Source organism: Balaenoptera musculus, chromosome 9, assembly GCF_009873245.2.
Source record: "Balaenoptera musculus isolate JJ_BM4_2016_0621 chromosome 9, mBalMus1.pri.v3, whole genome shotgun sequence".
NCBI classification, from domain to species: domain Eukaryota; kingdom Metazoa; phylum Chordata; class Mammalia; order Artiodactyla; family Balaenopteridae; genus Balaenoptera; species Balaenoptera musculus.
This window is the reverse complement of record NC_045793.1, coordinates 51,751,849-51,767,330: the sequence shown is the minus strand read 5'-3', so window position 1 is coordinate 51,767,330 and position 15,482 is coordinate 51,751,849. Positions and strand designations below refer to the sequence as shown.

Below are 15,482 nucleotides of genomic sequence, written 5' to 3'. Positions count from 1 at the left end.
GCCATAGTCAAAGATTTTTCTCAGAGTAAGTGAGGATCCCCACAGGATTGCTGAGGAATGTAATATAGTCATTCAAACTTACTTTTGGTTTCTGGTTTCTCTGACTTACATCAGCTAGTTCAGGTGCTTGTTGGCGAAGGCCAGGCCCAACACTGGATGAAACTACTAATTGGGATGGTCTTGAGACCTGCAGACAAACCCTTGCTGTTGCTTTTTTATCATATGATCAGGCTCAGGGAATCACCAGGTGACTCCATTTGGCAATTCCTAGGGCTTTCCCAAAGCGAGTCGATTGGAATAAAGTTCAGGCTTGTACCCAGAAACCCAGTGAGCCTGTGTATGACTATCATACCTGGCTCTAAATTGTCTTTAAAGAAAATTCTGGTCTTCCTCTGAATGTTGAACCCACTTGGGTAACCTTTAACTCTGTGTTCAGTAACGGGCTGAACCAGGATCTTTCTCTTCTAGTTGAAAGGACCAGGATGGAATGAGAAACTATGTCCATTCCAGATTTAGTTAATTTAGCAAACTAGCTTGCCCACACCCTAGATGATTCAACTAAAAGGAAGACCACTAAAATCCTCAATTTTCAACTCCAGCAAATGGAGGCTTGTAAACAAAAACAAAACCTTCCCAGTCTTTGCCATTATTGCAAAAAGCCAGGACATTGGAAGAAAGACTTATAAGCTTAAGCACTCCAGGTACCTTCAACCCTCTAACCAGCCTTTCCCATGCTCTCTTAACTCCCAGTGATGGGACTGCGAGGAATTACAGGTTTTTCCTCTCAATTTTCCCCCTTAATTGACTTGGAGAAACTACTCTCCAGATTAGGAATGAACCTCTCTCTGTCCTTATTGAACTGGAGCTACACCCTTGGTGCTCAACCCACTGTTATTAAACAGCCCCTCCCTTGGAATACTAAAATGGTTCAAATAGTGGGGATCTCAAATAAATCTCAACAGATTTCTGTTACTAAACCCATCCCCTTTTGTTTAAGCCCTCTAAGAGATAATCACCCCTTTCTCTTTAGTTCCTCTGCCCCTATTCATTTATTGGGCCAAGATTTCTTAGAAAAATATCATCCTGGAATTTCTTTTTCCTAAAAGAAGGAAATAATTCTAGAATTTGATAACAGCCAAAATAGCTGACTGGGTGAATCAGCTGACCCTTTAACATCTTTTATTTGCTCTGTCTCTGGCAGCACTAGAGCTAATTCTAAGGACACTAATCATTTGTCCCTAATGGATCAGCTACCACCCTCCTTATGGGCAAAATCTTCAACTGATATTTTCAGAATCCCCAGTGCCTCTCCCATTAGGGTACAAATAGATTCCTCAAAGCCTCTCCCCAGAATCAGTCAATACTCTGTAAATAAAGAGACCCTCCAGGGCATTAAGTTGATAATAGAAGACTAAAAGACCCAGGGCCTCGTTATTTTCTGTACTAGGCCCTGCAACATCCCTATTTTACCTGCAAAGACATCCAGTGGTGGAGGGTGGAGATTGGTCCAAAACTTCTGAGTCATAAACAGTGTTGTCTTCCCTTATCACCCTATTGTTCCTAATCCCCATATTTTATTAGCCTCCATACCCATCGAAAGCAAATTTTTTTTTTACCATGATTGATTTATGTAACATCTTCTTTAGCATCCCTGTGGATAAAGCTAGTCAATATCTATTTGCCTTTATTTGGGAAGAACAACAATACTCCTGGACAGTAATGCACTAGGGTTTTACTGAGAGTTGTTCTTACTTCTCACAAACCTTAAAAACAGATTTAGATAATACAAAATTTCCTAGAGACTATTTTATTGCAATATGTAGACTTGCTTCTCTGCTCCCCTTCTCAGGTCTCCTCACAGGAGGACAGCATCCACCTGTTAAAGCTTTTAGCCTCAAAGGGGCATAACCTTTCTAAGGAGAAACTGCAGTTTGTTCCCACCCAAGTTATTTCAGGCACCTGATCTCAGAACAAGGGCTGCACCTGGATCCAGATAGGCTTCATGGCATCTGGAACTTACCAAAACCCCAAATTGGATGTCAACTAGAAGGTTTTCTTGGGTTGGCTGGCTATTATGGGAACTGGTTTCTGAGCTTTTCTCTCATGACCCAGCCTTTTTATGCCTTACTAAGGAACACCAAACCTGACCCGATTACTTGGGAAAATCAGGATGACCTAGCTTTTAATACCTTAAGGGAAAGCTTGATAATCCTTCTTTCCTTGGACACCCTAATCATCAACTTCACTATTTCCTCTTCATATATGAGGAGGGAAACACTCTTGGAGTACTTACCCCCAAACATGAGTATCACCATTGCCCCATAGGGTACTACAGTCAGCAGGTAGACTCTGTGGCATGTGGATACCCCTGGCCGCAGAGCCATTCCAGCCCCATCCTTTTAGTTAAGGCCACTGAAGAATAGTCATGGGATCCCCTCTAACAATCTTGATCTTTGTACTCCATACGTAGAAACCCTCCTGAATTCTCATCACACTTAACACCTTTCAGCCAGTTATCTCATCTCCTACAAAAATCCATTTGCTAACTGTACCCCACATAACTCTTTCTTGCTGTAATAGCTTTAACTCTGCCACCCTTCTTCCCTCTTCTGCAGACGATACACCTCATGACTGTTTGACTTTGATAGATAACATTTTGACCCCTCGTGATGATTTACAGGAAACTCCCCTAAGGCTGAGTTTTCATGGTTTACTGATGGTTCTTATTTAAAGGATGAAAATGGTAAATTTTGTACTGGATATGCAATCGCAACTCCTTTTGAAGTTATTGAGGCAGCACCTTTGCCTTTGGCTACCTTGGCCCAATAGGCTGAATTATATGCTCTTACTCGGGTTTGCACTTTAGCTAAGGGCAAAACTGCAAACATTTATACTGATAGTATGCCTTTGGGCTTGCCCATGACTTTGGAATGCTATGGAAACAGCAAGGTTTCCTTACTTCTAATGAGAATAAAATTTAAAATGGCTCTTGTGTCCAAAATTTATTAGATGCCATACTCCTACCAGCTGCTTTGGCTATTATTAAGGTCCCTGGGCATTCCAAACTCAACTCCCTGGAGGCAAAAGGAAACCATGCCACTGATGTTTCTGCCAAGAATGCTGCTCTCAAAAGACCAACAATCAAACCTCTGACATGGTCCAAAGTGGTGTTTCCCCCAAATAATAATCTGGAAAAATTGACTAGAGGTGCCCAACAATTGGCCTCAGAAAAGGAAAAAACAATACTGGAAATCTAATAACTTTGTTCTATAAAAAGAGAGAACTCTGGTTTGGGCCAAATAATCTGGTCTTACCAGAGACTCTAAAATTCCCATTACTGATAACTTTACATGCATTAAACCATTGGTCTGTGGATAAAATAATAATGTTTATGAATCAATACTGGTGAGGAAATATTAATAAGGCTGCACAAAGTGTCTACTTTTCTTGTCCCATCTGTCCAAAATACATTCCTGGGAAACTGTCTGCACTGCCCCCAAACACTTTATTTATTTATTTTTTAAAGATGAAAGTTACTTTAATTTATTTTTACTTATTTATTTATTTTTGGCTGTGTTGGGTCATCGTTTCTGTGCGAGGGCTTTCTCTAGCGCGGCAAGCGGGGGCCACTCTTCATCGCGGTGCGCGGGCCTGTCACTGTCGCGGCCTCTCTTGCTGCGGAGCACAAGCTCCAGACGCGCAGGCTCAGCAGTTGTGGCTCACGGGCCCACTTGCTCTGCGGCATGTGGGATCTTCCCAGACCAGGGCTCGAACCCGTGTCCCCTGCATTGGCAGGCAGATTCCCAACCACTGCTCCACCAGGGAAGCCCCCCCAAACACTTTAAATTGCCCAATAGACTATTCGAGTTTTGGCAGATGGATTTTATACAACTTCCCCTGTCTCATGGGTATAAATATGTTTTAGTCATGGTTTGTTTGTTTTCCCACTGGGTCAAAGCCTTTCCATGTAAATAAGCTACTGCCTCTTAATGGCTAAAATGCTATTAGAGAAGTTTACCTCTACCTGGGGAACCCCTCCTGAACTCCATAGCAACTGGGGAACCTATTTTACTAGTTAAATATTACAACAAGTCTGTGCTCTTTAGCCAGTCCTATAGCATTTTCCCAGTGCATATCCTCCTCAGTCTTCAGGACCAGTCAAAGGAGCAAATGGCACCATCAATACTCAATTGGCAAAATTTGTGGGAACGCTCCAACTACCTCAGGCAAAAGTATTGCTGTTGGTCCTTCTAAATCTCAGATCCACCCCGACTGGAACTCATAAACTCTCACCATGGGTGAAATAATTGCTGGGTGCCTCATGCATCTAGCTCCTGCTTCCTTTGATCCACAGCTAATAAAAGGAGGTATACTTCAGTATTACAAAGTATATACTGCAGTATTTCATCCATTGAAAATAACCATGCTTTAGTAGAGCAATCTTTCCACGGTGTGCTCCCAGGAGATGAAGACCTCAAAACACCATACTTTGTGGCCTGGAGATTTTGTTTATTGGAAAAGACATATCCATTAAGACTCTCTTCAATATACTCCAATAAAGATGTTAAAAAAAAAAATTAAAAAAAAAAAAAGACTCTTTTCAGCCACAATGGAAAGGGTCTTATCAAGTGTTACTGATCAATTCTTGTGCTGCCAAACTTCAAGGAGTTGACTCCTGGATCCATGTGTCTCATCCAAAGAAAGCTGACCCCCTGCCCCCCTGCCCACCACCACCCAAAAGAAAGCCCTAAACCCTGACTGGACCTGCACACCAACTGATGAACTCAAACTGAAGGTTTCCAAGAATCAAAGCAGACAAGAGCTGAAGGAAACAGCTTTCACAAGATGACTGGACCAGGCCTGTATATCTTTTTCTCACCATTGCTTCTTACCTTATTTTCTCCCTCTCTTTCTTAGAGAAAGATAATGCTCTTATTCCAATGCATTTCCCAATCTATTGCAAAAAGGAGAAACCTTTCTGACTGTTGGATCTGTCACCAGAAACTCTGATCTGTTCATGAGGTTGAACATCCCTTGGTCTTATCTGTAACCAATTTCTCTTTAATCTCAAGTGTTATTGCTTACTATACCCATAAGCCTATGTTTGTTACCTATCAGGCTATTATGACCAAGTGTTCCCATATTTTATTTCAATCTTTCCCCAGTCATACTAAACACCTCTACCTTGGTCAATTGTACAGTCTTCACTCCCCCACATTCTTTTCTAAATACGATCTGTCCCCATGCACCCAAGGGAAATACAAACGGGCTGACTCCTCTTTGCAAGGCTTTTAGAAAAGACCCTTTTAGGATGGGATGGACCTTCACAGAATGTTATCCCAATTCCTTGTATCCCTGGGTTGAAAAGGTCAATCAGGAAATTCCAGCTAAAGGATTTATCAATAACCAGACCTTAGCTGGAGTCCTCTGTGCTATAGCTGTAGGTACTAGAGGCTTCAAATTCCTCTAGTGTCCTTGATTTTGTCTCCCCTATTGACTTTGGGTTTCCCTAAGAACTCCTTCTTAAATAGAATCTACACCTTGCAGCTCTTTCAGATGTTATCTGCTATTATTATACTAGAACTTGTTGATGTGGTGGTAAGGTGTGGAGGAGGGGAAGTGTTCTATAATATTATGATAACATCTCAGTCTTATAGTGGGCTTGTGTTCCTGGACTGTGGCCTTTACAAGTCCCCTCCCCCCCATCCCCCCACCCCAGGTGGGATAAGGCTCTGGTAAATTCTTTCCTCCTAAGGAGTAGTAAGCATTTGTTACGGAGAACACCCTGGGCATATTTTTAAATGACTACTTTTCCCCTACCCTGGTCAGAGCCAGGAGGGAATCTTTCTTGACTCTTTATCATGAAAACCTGGTGGGGTTGCTAGAGACAAAATTCACAAAAGATAAAACCCTCTAAGACTGCAGCCTCAAGAAGTTTTTCACTCTCTTGCTAATCCACACTCAGCTTCCAGAAACTCATCAAAATTATTGTTTAAGTATTACCACCAGTTTATGGCGCCAATAGCTTCTGCTCCAGGTAAGCAGAACTCAGCTATAGTTTTTTGTATTTGTCTGTGTCTTCAGGTTTTAGGATGATGGTTTGCCCTGTGACCTCAATTCTCTGATGGGTCCAAGAAAAGTCATTCGTTTTTAGTTCAGACTTTTTTTTGTAAGGACAGGAGTAGGAACTTCTAAGGTCTTTACATGTCAGAGTTGAAACTAGAAGTCTAGTTTATTTTAAAACATCTTGAGCACAGTTTATTTTATACCCATTGGCTCTAATTTATGAGTCATTTCCGCATCTGCTTTATTAAATTACCAGCATATTACCTTAAGTTTTTTGAGGCTTGGTTTTAAACTTTGTTAGGGTGAGCCTTTTCCAGTTTTGTCCCCACTCCTAGAGCGTGGCCTTTTAAAAAAGGGTCTCAACTGAATGGCCAGAATGTTTACCAGAATCTGTCCACTCTAGCTGGGCCTGAACGCCAGTGTCTCGCCAGCACAGTTCAATGTCCAGAATCTCTCTTCAGCTCTCATGCTCCTAGCAGCTGTCCTCTTCTAGGCCTCCTAGAGTCTTGCTATGTGGCTGAGACCCCCCCCACCCACAACCCCCGCCTGCTAGTGTTCTGAGTCCAAGATCTGTGGGTTTCCTTTGAGCTTCCAGTATTTGATACTCTTACTTTTTTCCTCTGTTTCCCCAGTCCTAGGGGTGTAACTGCTCACTGTCATTGGTTTTGTTTTTTTTTTTCTAGTCTCCTTTAGCTCATTCAGGCCTCTAACATCTGTGTAATCAATTTCCTACATTAAATTCCCTCTGCTGAAATGCCTAGTTTGGTTTCTACTTTCCTAACTATACATATCATACCATGCATAGTTAGAAAAGAAAAAAAATGTTGAAAAGTAAGAAACAGAATGAAATCTAAAGCACCATATCATTTACTTAAATTAAACACAGGCAGAAAGACTGTTATAATCAAGATAGTGACATTGGTCATTCCCAACATCAATTCCCTTCACAAGAAGCCCAACTAGTACAACTATCCATAGATAAGACACTGTTGTGAAGATACCCAGAACCTGGGGGTGAGGCTGAAGCACCCCTGTGTCCACAGAGACTGAGAAGAATCATATTAGAAGGGTAAGAGGAGCAACTACACTCTGACCACATTGCCCCTCCCTGTCTGGCACAGTGCCACACTGAGAGGACCCCACAACAGAGCCCAGCCTACAGCGCAAAGCTCCTTGACATTGGTCTTGGAAACAATTTTGGATAACACCAAAAGCACAAGCAACAAAAGCAAAAATAAGTGGAACTACATCAAACTAAAAAGCTTCTGCACAGCAAAAGAAATGATCAACAAAATGAAAAGGCAACCTATGGAATGGGAGAAAATATAATATTTGCAAACAATATATCTGATAAGGGGTAAATATCCAGTGTATATATAAAGAACTCATACAACTCAATAGCAAAGAACCCCAAATAATCTGATTTAAAAACTTGCAAGTCACCTGAATAGACATTTTTTCCAAAAAAGATGTTCAAGGTGCATGAAACGGTGCTCAACATCACAAATTGTCAAGAAAATGCAAATTAAAACCAAAATGAGATATCACCTTATACCAGTTAGAATGGTTATTATGAAAAATACAAGAGATAACAAGTGTTGGTGAGGATGTGGGGAAAAGGCAACCCTTGTGCACTGCTGGTAGGAATGTAAATTGGTGCAGCCACTATGGAAAACAGTATGGAGGGTCTTCAAAAATTAAAAACAGCTACCATATGATACAGCGTTTTCACTTCTGAGTATATATGTATCCAGAGCAACTGAAGTCACTATCTTGAAGAGACCTCTGTACCCCATGTTCATTGGAGCAGTATTTACAATTGCCAAGAGATGGAAACAACCTAAGTGTCCATTGATTGATGAATGGTTAAAGAAAATGTGGTACATATATATAAAATGGAATTAGTGAAAGGAATTTAAGCATCAACTCTTGTGTGTGTATTTTAGTTACACACATATCACTTTATCAATATATATCATAAATATGTACACAACTCCTACACATATTGTTGTTAAAATATGCACATTAAAATGAGACATTTTACAAACTTATGGTTACCAAAGGGGAAAGAGGAGGAGGGATAAGTTAGGAGATTGGGATTGACATATACACACTACTCTATATAAAAGAGATAACTAATAAGGACCTACTGTATAACACAGGGAACTCAACTCGATATTCTGTAATAACCCATATGGGAAAAGAATCTAAAAGAGAATGGATATATGCATATGTATAACTGATTGACCTTGCTGTGCACCTAAAACTAACACAACATTGTAAATCAACTATACTCCAATAAAAAATTTAAAAAGAGACATTTTATATGTTTATATATGCTACTAACCAAGTTTCTTCATTTTTTTCCATTCATTTATTCCATAAATATTAATTGAACAACTACTGTGTGTCCAACACAGGGCATGGAAAGTTGAAAATGTCTGCTCCCTGATTTCAGAAAAATTCTCCTGTTTAGTAAACCATTGCCTTCCGAAGTGGGGTGAACCATCACCAAGATGACACAGGATGATTCAATAGAGCATGGAAAAAATTTTAGAACTTCTATACATTTTTAGCCCAACATTTATAATGTCTGTTTTTGTTATATTTTATACTGGACTCTATTAATTCAGTGATACAATAAAGGAAGAGTATGAGGACATAGGCGCTCATATATTTTTCAAGGGAGTATAAATTGGTACAATATAAAAAGAAGGCAGTTTACCAACATCTATCAAAATTATGACTAGAGCATTATGGCCTAGGAATCCCTCTTCTAGGAATTTTTCCTACATGCATGCACACATAGGGCTTGAAAATACGCACAACTGGGCTCTAATGCACACACAGATTATTCAGTGTAACACTATGTAATAGGAAAAGATTTGACATAACTTAAATGTTCACCAAATAAATTGTTATTTCTATGCAATGGGATACCAGGCAGCCATTAAAAAGAATGATGATACTTTTTATATATTGTCTTGTAACAACCTCTGAGTTATATTTTAAGGTAAAAAAAAAGTACTGGGGCTTCCCTGGTGGCGCAGTGGTTGAGAGTCTGCCTGCCGGTGCAGGGGACACGGGTTCGAGCCCTGGTCTGGGGGGATCCCGCATGCCGCGGAGCAACTAGGCCCGTGAGCCACAACTACTGAGCCTGCGCGTCTGGAGCCTGTGCTCCGCAACAAGAGAGGCCGCGATAATGAGAGGCCCGCGCACCGCGATGAAGAGTGGCCCCCACTTGCCGCAACTAGAGAAAGCCCTCGCACAGAAACGAAGACCCAACACAGCCATAAAAAAAAAAAAAGTACTGAACAGTTGTGGAGTATGCTACCATTTGTGTAGCAAATGAAAGAAATATGTTTCCTTATAAGTTATGTGTGTGTGTGTGTGTATATATATATGTATATATATATATATATACATATATATATAAAACATTTCTTATATATGCATACTATTTCTAGAAATATGCACAAGAACCTGGCCACGTTGGTTGACTTTGAGAAGGGGAACTGATAACTGGATCTCAGTGGAGGGAGGGAGGTGTTTCACCATATTCCTTTTTTGCACCTTTTGAATTTTGAACCATAGTACCTATTTGTTGCAGATTGGGTTTTCTGGAAGCAGATGCTGAGATGGAGTTTGGGGTACAAGCTGTTTATTAAAGATCAACACCTGTGGAAAGAAGGAAAGGAAGCAGGATTGGGCAGAGGGACAAGTCCATCTGTTATATAAGCCTGACAAAACCTTGGCTAACCTCTGGGGAGCTCTGGAGCACTGATGGCCTCTCAGAGCAGTCCTAGGTTGGGTGGAAAGGGTCTTTTTACCCCTGCCTCAGTCAGGCATTGGATGCCTCTGATCTGGGAAGGGCGTTATGGTGGGGTCAGGTAGCTCTCTGCAGCTGAGGCAGTCCCTGACAGAGCTGACATCTTGGGTAGCAAATCTTATTTTGAAGGGAGATCGAGGTAGTGTGTCTCAGCAATGTCATTACTTTTGCTACCCGTACACTTTGTGAGAATTTGGATGGATGTAAAATCCCAACAATGTATGAAGGAGGAAAAGTCATTTTCAGATGAATAAGTCTTCAAACAATGTACCTTCCAGGCACCTCTTTCTACCTGTTTAAGTCAATGATTTTACCCCCGGTCTTTGAATTCTAATGCAGTTTAAACTGATGCAAGTAGTATAATCATGTTTTTTGATTTTTCTTAGAAATTTGAACCCATACAGAAAAAAATCCTTAACGTATTAAAAGTAATTGCTTCTGGGAAATACATATTGGGGGTAATGTGGTTGGGACTTGAGACAGTGGTTTTTCATCCAACTGGAACACTTTTGAGAGTGAAAGAGGGGGCACTATTAATAATTATACTGGGATAAGAGGCATAAATCAGAACTGTCCCTGGAAAACTGGGATGCAGTCACCCTAACTATAAGCCTTGCAGAATTCTTTTGACTTTTTAAACTTGCGCATGTATTTCTTTGCTAAACATAAAATTAATCTTAAAAGAACATTGATAAGGTTTTGGAAGTCAATTAGTACAGCTTCACACTTGCAGAAATGACATCTGTGATAACTCATTTTTGATATTCCTATCTGTTGTATAACTATCCAGTCTCTGCTCAAACGCCTTTCCGTTGCACGTGTGGGTCAGATCTATTCCTGGGCAACTATAATTGTTAGGAGCTTATTTCAAAACTGCTAGTTTATAACTTTTGCCAATAGGTCATAATACAGAAGGCTTTCTAACTAGCTCTGGTTTTAGATGTGCATCACTTTCATTAGTCCAAAAGAAGTGACACCTCCTCAGCTTTTCTGCACCACTGTGCTGTATTTATTAGTATTAGAGTGAACAGTGCACACAGACCTGAAAAGTGGGGAGAGCAAGTTTGCTTAGGCTAAGAAACAAGACTTCAGAAATGATTTAGTGTCTTGGGTAAGGTCAGGAATAACTCTACAAGGTAAAAGCCTTATCAGGTTTGATTGGCAAGTGAAAGGCTCATGCATCAGAGAAATCGCTGACTTTGTTGTTGTGTAACCTCTGGCTCCATGCCTGCTCCATTCTTCTATCAGGCTGCCACCATTGCCCTCCTGCTGTCCTCTATGATGTAGGACATGGCCAAGATTGACACAGAGAGAAGGTTGAAGGGACAGTTGTTAAAATGTCACCCACACAGACTGAAATCCAAATGGCTTAATTCACCGTGTTACGTTTTAATCAATGAGAGTGAAAAAGTAAAGAGGTTGTGGTTTCTAATCAAAGGAAGTAATGCTTTAGTTACTGAAATGCAAATGGCTTAATTGGGAGGAACAAAAATTAAGAGAAATAATTAACAAAAATTAATCAGGTCAAAAAGTTATATTAAGAGGAAACATAAAGCATCTCTGTCACAGTTAGATCTGCAGTTGGTTTGTGGTAAAAGAAAGTATATATAGAAATTCAAGAGTCAAATGTAAATATTTTAGCATTTGGTCAATTTGTGACTTCAGTTAATATTTCAATTTTGTGATAAATACAACCTTTGCATTCCATTGTAGATATTTTAATGTAGAAAGAACCTTGCTGATTCTTAATGGGTACTGTCTGTTTTGTTTGTTTAAGTATTCTGCCTTTCCTTAAGGATGTGCTGATTCCCTAATGCTAATAATCCTTAACTCATAGGTAGGCTCAGGCTGCAAAAATGTTTACTTTTGCCTACTATAAGCTGTTGAATTGAAATGATTGTGCATTGGTTTAAAATTTTAAAGTTGTTAACTGAGCCTTTAGTGTGCAGTATATTGTACAGTATAAAACAGGATCTTAAAGACTTTTTGTTGTTGTGGTGGTGGTGTGGTTATTATTGTTTTGGTCTAAGAATTTAAAATTAGTTACGTACAAATGTGGAGCATTTTCTTCCCTCTAGTGGTTAAAAATAACTTTGCAATATCAGTTACCATTCAGTGCTTTAAATTACAAGGGAAAAGCGATGTGATATTTTAAAAGCAGTTTGAAAATTATGTAGGTGCATTGCCGTAGCTAATTAGTATTGCTGCATATTTTAAGAAAGTGAAACAATAGTTTTATGTTTTATTAACCACAATATACCAATGCCTGGAAATCTGCCAAGAGGTAAAATAAATTTTGAGACAGTTTTTCTTCATGATTAAAATAATATTTCTCTATCTCTACAAAGAGAGTATTAATTCCACATTAATCTCATTATAATATTATGCCACTCCTCATTCTAATAGTGATTTTCCTGTTGACTCCTGTAATACATTAGTTCCTATATTTAGGAAGAGAATAATGGGTGATAATACTTCCCATTTCCTAAGCTACAAATATGATAATATGTATTACCTTTGTGTTACATTGTGAGAGGAAAACTTCATGATATCTGAAAAACAAAAATGGGCTATTAGGAAGAATGTGATAGAGCCCCGAAGTTCAAAGAGAAGTGCTATGACACAGTAGGTGAATGGCTGTTGTCCATCCTCCATTTCTCAGGGAAATTAAACTAATCAAATGCTTCATTTTCATTACTGTTCTGAAATAAATGTGTTCTCATATCTGACTGGTAACAGAACCTTTGCTGTCCCAGGTATTTCTAAAGAAGCACTAGCTTCTGCCCCAGGTGAATACAAAATAGTATGAACTAGTGAGATGATAAAATACTTCAGGAGAAAAACAAATTAGCAACAATTACTTTCTTTCAAAATAAGCTTCAAGGGAATTTAGGAAAAATTTAATGTTCTGGTGAAAAAATCTAATATTCCTAAGTAAGTCTGTCAGAATCAGAGCATCTCTAAAAAGCATCAACCTTATTGTTGTCAGAGGCATTTCTTGGCAGGCAACATAATGTTAGAGCTTTGGGTATGGTTACTTAAATATTAATAGTGTGAGTATAATTAGAGAATAGTGCCCGACTATGTAAAAAGTAAGTGAAATGGACTTAATACCACTGAATTATACACTTAAAAATGGTTAAAATGGTAAATTTTATGTTACGTATATTTTACCATAGCAAACAGTGAATAAAATGTGCAACGTCTAATAAACATTTTAGGAACTCAAGGCCACTTAATAAGTGGTAAGTTAAAATAAACATTGGGTATAATGTTCACCAAATAATATTTTCCTAATTCAGTCTGACTCCAAACAGCAAAGTGATTATATTTTCCACAGGGCTTTCAGTAACAAACATCAATCTTTGAGAAGCAGGGAAAGACTGCAGCACCCGAGTACTCCCACAGTTCATGTCGTCAGGCTGGGACAGGCTTACTTTGGATTTATTTTAATTCCCATATTGCTTTGTCCCACTTCATTAATGGGATTGGTAAGAAACTGCAGACAACCCAGGGAGTGAGAGACCTAACCCGGCAGGAGCGTACTTACTGATGCCTTTCTCCCACGCCACTTGCCAGTGACTGTGTAATTCAGTGGCTCTCTTGACCTGTACGGTTCTCCCACTGAAGCAGAAACTGATATTTGAGATTCATCAACAACAATAATACTTTGTTTGCTGTAAGGAAAAAAAATCATTAGTTGCTTCTTTAGAGTCTAAGTTAAAAATGGTACAGCGTTTCTTCTGTGATGTTTTTACCCTTTATGGTCATTCATTCTGATAAGGTAGGCACCTCCCTACCTGCTCTTAAGGTAGATACCTTAAAGAGTGGCTAGGTTAAAGCTGTCTAGGAATCTAAGGTCTTTTTTTCTCTCTCTCTTCCTTTCTTCCTCCCTCCCTCCTTCCCTTCTTCCCTTCCTTCCTTCCTTCCTTCTTTCTAAAATCTGTATATAATGTTTAAAACAGTGAGACTTTCTTCCTGGGCTCCAGTGCACTCATATTTTCTATTTAAAGCTTCATTCAACAAATGTTTCCTGAATGCTTACAGTATTTGAGGGCTGGATGGGAGGTGGTTGACGGGGTGGTGGATAGGATAGTGGATGGAGGAGGAAGAGTGTAAACTTTGACGTGAAACAGACCTCGGTGGAGCCCATTTGTTAGCTCCCGTTTTTTAGAATGTTCTCTGTGAGCTCAGTTCTCATGTGTAAAAGTGAGCATAACAGGAGTGGTTAAAACAGCATTAAATGTTAAAACAGAGTTATCGTAACAATCAACAGTCATTATTATTTAGCTGGGGATGGGATACAAAGAAGATTAGGACAGTCTAGTGCAGGGGCTCCTAATTAGGGATGATTTTGCCCCCCCAGGGAACATTTGGCAATGTCTGGAGACATTTTTAGTTGTCCCATTTGCAGGGTGGCGTCTAGTGGGTACAGACTACAGGTGCTGATAACCATCCTATGATGCATGGGGCAGCCCCACAACAAAGAATTGTCCAGCCCAAAATGTCAGTAGCGTTGACCTTGGTCTAGTGAAGGAAAAAAAAATTAAAATATGCTATATATTTTATACAACAAGGAAGTGAGCTTGAGGAGAGGCTGGGCAGACCCTTCTGGTTGCCTATCTGATACCCATGCTCTATTTTTCTATCATCATCGTGGTTGAGGCAATGTGCCCAAAGGAGAAACTACATTTCCCAGCTTCCCTTGCAGATTGGGGCAGCCAGTGACATGAAAGAGGAAGTTGTTGGATGGGGCCCTTTGGAAAAAGAGCACACCTGTGCTTTGCCCCTTTGTTTTTGCTGCGAGATGGCCTGGTGGGAACCTTGTGCTTAGGATGATGGAGCAGATTTTTGGTAAGTATAAAAGGGGCCTTTGAGCCGAAGGAATTAGCATGAACAAAGGCACAGAAATGTGAAAGTGCATGTTTCTAGGGAATAACATGTAGTTTGGTATGCTTATTAAATAAAATGATAAGTTGCATAGGAAGAGTGTCACGTAATGTTTGCAGGAAGATCTTTAGGGAAAAAAATGAAAAAGAAAAAACACACATGAAGTAAGTAGAGGCCAACGCTTTCCTCTTTCTTGACTATTTCATTTTGTTGGACCTTTCATTTTTCTCACTGAGAAACTGGTCCCAGAGCCAGTACATTTTTTTTTTCCTTTTTGTATTTCTCAAGGTCATTGTCACAGTATGATGTATGAAATGTGGACTTGAGAGCACATGGAAGTTCCCTCCCCTGAAAATCATTGACGTATAGCGTGTGTCATCCCCAGCTTTCCCCTGAAGCTCCACACTTTGCTCACCTTTACAGACTGGCCGAGGTTTAGGTTAGGCCCAATCCAAATGGAATTTCCTTGAGGAAGTGAAGTGTTGGAAGAGAGGAGGAGGGGTGGAGAATGAAGTATTTGGGAGGAGGTGCCTGGGAAAGCACACTAAGGAAAAGAGCACAATTACCACCTCGCTTCTATTTTCTGCTACTATAAAAAGCCAGTATTTGGAGGAAAGTCAGGCTAAACCACTTGAGTGATTCTGATTGTTTTGGCACGTTATGTTCTCAGCACTTAAATGGCCAGTCAGATAACAAT

The 15,482-nt window shown here is 39.8% G+C and overlaps 1 long non-coding RNA gene across 2 annotated transcripts in view; it reads left to right on the top strand.

The window, feature by feature from the left end:
* LOC118900413 overlaps positions 1–15,482 on the top strand; it is a 95,405-nt gene that overhangs the window by 57,432 nt on the left and 22,491 nt on the right. The window lies entirely within an intron of this gene.